This window comes from Triticum aestivum, chromosome 6B, assembly GCF_018294505.1.
Source record: "Triticum aestivum cultivar Chinese Spring chromosome 6B, IWGSC CS RefSeq v2.1, whole genome shotgun sequence".
NCBI lineage: Eukaryota > Viridiplantae > Streptophyta > Magnoliopsida > Poales > Poaceae > Triticum > Triticum aestivum.
Window position 1 is genome coordinate 686092538 of NC_057810.1, and position 4253 is coordinate 686096790.

The 4253-nt window shown below is 50.7% G+C and overlaps 1 pseudogene; it reads right to left on the reverse strand.

Moving 5' to 3' along the window:
- Positions 1 to 2774: 2774 nt before the first annotated feature.
- Positions 2775 to 3674, reverse strand: LOC123134872 (uncharacterized; annotated as a pseudogene).
- Between the last annotated feature and the right edge of the window lie 579 nt (positions 3675 to 4253).

Sequence of the window (4253 nt, forward strand, 5' to 3'; positions counted from 1 at the left end):
AGACAGCACCTTCAGCAAGGTGACGGCGCGGATGCAGCGCCGCTGCCGCCAAGCCCAGAACTGGCTAAGGTTTTCACCCGGGTATGAGAAGGGAGGGAGTGGGGATCGAACCTCAACGGCGCCTCCGAGAAGGGGAAATACGCCAGCAGGCGTCGCCGCCGTCGTGACCGGAAAGCCGGCCAAAGATTTCCCTCGGACCGATCTCGCACCTCCGATGTCCCGACCTTCCATGGATCTGGCGACCAGCGACCGCCACAGACCACATCCAGCGGGGAAAAGGCGAAAGAAGGGGGAGGAAGGACCTCCAGATCTGACTCGCAACCAGGGGCACCAGGCAACCCGCAAGTGGGAGACTGAAGGAAATATGCCCTAGAGGCAATAATAAAGTTATTATTTATTTCCTCATATCATGATAAATGTTTATTATTCATGCTAGAATTGTATTAACCGGAAACATGATACATGTGTGAATACATAGACAAACATATAGTCACTAGTATGCCTCTACTTGACTAGCTCATTAATCAAAGATGGTTATGTTTCCTAACCATTGACATGTGTTGTCATTTGATTAATGGGATCACATCATTAGGAGAATGAGGTGATTGACATGACCCATCCCGTTAGCTTAGCACTTGATCGTTTAGTATTCTGCTATTGCTTCCTTCATGACTTATACATGTTCCTGTAACTATGAGAATTGTGTAACTCCCGTTTACCGGAGGAACACTTTGGGTACTACCAAACGTCACAACGTAACTGGGTGATTATAAAGGAGTACTACAGGTGTCTCCGAAGGTGCATGTTGAGTTAGCATAATTCGAGATTAGGTTTTGTCACTCCGATTGTCGGAGAGGTATCTCTGGGCCCTCTCGGCAATGCTCATCACCTAAGCCTTGCAAGCATGTAACTAATGAGTTAGTTATAAGATGAAGTATTACAGAACGAGTAAAGAGACTTGTCGATAACGAGATTGAACTAGGTATTGGATACCGACGATCGAATCTCGGACAAGTAACATACCGATGACAAAGGGAACAACGTATGTTGTTATGCGGTTTGACCGATAAAGATCTTCGTAGAATATGTAGGAACCAATATGGGCATCCAGGTCCCGCTATTGGTTATTGACCAGAGATGTGTCTCAGTCATGTCTACATCGTTCTCGAACCGTAGGGTCCGCACGCTTAAGGTTTCGATGACAGTTATATTATGAGTTTATGTATTTTGATGTACCGAAGGTTGTTCGGAGTCCCGGATATGATTACGGACATGACGAGGAGTCTCGAAATGGTCGAGACATAAAGATTGATATATTGGACGGATATATTTGGACACCGGAAAGGTTCCGGAGAAGTTTGGAGCCCCGGGAGGTTACCGGAACCCCCCGGGAGGTATATGGGCCTTATTGGGCCCATGTAGGAAGAAGAGAGAAGGAGCAAGGGAAGGGGGCGCGCCCCCCCAAGCCCAATCCGAATTGGGGAGGGGGCCGGCCCCCCCTTTCCTTTCTCCTTCCCCCTCTTCCTATTACTACTACTAGTACTACTTCCTAATACTAGTACTCTTTCCTTCCCCCTCCAAATAAGATAAGGAAAAGAGAGGGAAACCTACTTGGAGTAGGTTTCCCCCTCCTCATGGCGCGCCCCCCTAGGGCCGGCCACCTCCTCCCTCCCTCCTTTATATACGGGGGTAGGGGGGCACCCTAAAACACACAAGTTGATCATTGATCGTTCCATAGCCGTGTGCGGTGCCCCCTCCACGATATTACACCTCGGTCATATTGTAGCGGTGCTTAGGCGAAGCCCTGCAACAGGAGAACATCAAGATCGTCACCACGCCGTCGTGCTGACGGAACTCCCCCTCGGCGCCTCTGCTGGATCGGAGATCGAGGGTGCGTCATCGAGCTGTACGCGTGTCAAGAACTTGGAGGTGCCGGAGTAACGGTACTTGGATCGGTTGAACCGGAGGACGTACGACTACTTCCTCTACGTTGCGTCAACGCTTCCGCTTCGGTCTACGAGGGTACGTAGACAACACTCTCCCCTCGTTGCTATATCATCACCATGATCTTGCGTGTGCGTAGGAAAATTTTTGAAAGTACTACGTTCCCCAACAGTTGGGTCGCCGCCCACGTCGCCTCGAGCGGAGCGAAGCGGGGGCCATTGTGGGGGGGGGGGGGGGGTCCACAAATCTTGGCACGTGCAAGACTTGTAAACTGAGATGGAGAAAGTACTACTCCCTCCGTCCGAAAATACTTGTCAACAAAATGAATAAAAAGAGATGTATCTAAAACTAAAATATGTCTAGATGCATCCGTTTTTATTCATTTTGATGGATGAAAATACTTGTCGGAGAAATGCATAAAAATGGATGTATTTAGAACTAAAATACGTCTAGATACATTCATTCGTCCGACACGTATTTCAGGACGGAGGGAGTACTTCACAAGCAGGGAAAGAAGAAGAAAAATCCTCGGTTCATCATTTGCGCGCGTCATAAAGTTCCACAGAAATCTCGTCGGAATCGGAGAATTTCTGCCGTGCTGCAAGTTGCTGGCCTGATCCGGCCGGCTGGGGGCACGCACGGGTGCCGCGTGACGGCAGCAAGCGGCGGCGAGACGCGACTCATCTCTTGCGAAGCTTATCCGAAACCGAAACAGGGGCGAGACACATCCACAATCCAGAAACGTAAACAGAAACAGAAGCAGAAAGTGGTTGCGGCAAATCATCCATGATCCATGAATGGATAAGCCACCCGGCAACAGATCAGATCCATGAAAGTGTGTCTCCAATTTGTCACTCATTTAGTATTGATGTATATCCAGAAGACCAAAACCAAGGGGAGTTGTACACAGCGGGAAGAGAGGACAAGAGCTCACTCTATGTACAAGTGGAGCTGAGAGGACGAACTCAGAACTCGCTCTATGTGCAGCTGAGCGGGGAGGAAGAAGAGGCTCACTCTATGTACAGTATCTACTGGCTAGCTAATTGACCATCCCGGAATCAAATTGTGTCTTAAAACTCCAATCTCGCTACTATGTTCAGTATTTACTGGTTGCTGCGGCCGGCCATGGAGGCGGCGGAGAGCGGGCTGGGCCCGGCGTGGAACCGCTCCACCACTCGCTTCCGGTGCTGCAGCTGCTGCACCGCGTGGGACGGCACGAGCGCCTTGCGTGCCCAGTGCCCGCTCCCCATGGGGATGCGCTGCGCCAGCCCGCTCTATGAGCGTTTAGAGCTGCCGCTGCCTCTGGGGACGAGCTGCGCGAACGGGCTCGCCGTGAGCTTCGAATTCGAAGGCGGCGAAGGCGGTGAGGCGGGCTTGCTACAGCTGCCGGCGGCCGGGACCTCCTGCTTGCGCTCCTTGTGGAGGCTGCAGCGGAACGAGCCGGGATGGTTCGTCGGGGAGCACATGCAGGACCGACGGATCTTGGGGGCGGTGGTGGGGGAGGAGGGGGGAGACGAGACGCTGAAGGACTTGACCGGCGAGCCGGCGACGGAGAGCTTGACGCGGGAGAGCGAGGCGGATTGGTAGTTGGGAAAGGGACTCAAAAGGATGGGGCCGCTGGGCCGGGATGCAGCCGCCGTAGACATGATGAAGATCGGGGAGGTGGAGCAGTTCAGAATCAGAGGAGAGGAGGGCTTTGGTGTCTCAGTTGAGCTCCGGTGGTTCGCTGCCGGTTTGGGTAACCTGAGATGGCGGCCGGGTGGCCTCCATTTATAACGAAGCGGAAGGGTGAGAGGAGGGGCAGTTTGGTAACCTCTGGGCGTTAAGAACCTGGAGTCCGGCCGAGTTAATTAAACTTGGGTGTCTGTGCCGTGGATTCAAGGCCAGCTTGCTTTGAATACTAATTTCAGTGTCAAAATTCTGGTCAATTTCCTGCATTACAAACCAGTGTGGACTATCACCTCGCTATTCTTCGTACAGTACAAAATTAGGGCATCTACAATGGTTCTATCTTAAGAGTGCCACGTAGGATAAATGATGAGGTGGAGGAGAGAGAAATCATAAGAGAAGGCTTGTTTTATCTTATTTAAGAGAAGACAGGAGATGATCTCTTAGCACAATTTGTCTCACCATGTTTTTAGGAACAACTAATTATTGAAGATAAGGTTAAGAGATGACCCATTGTACACATGTTTTTTTGTCATCTTTAATTTACATGCAAAACTTAAGATAAGACTATCTTATCAACCATTGTACATGCCCTTATATTAATCAGATGGTTTGTGCACCAATGAATCGGAACATATGGT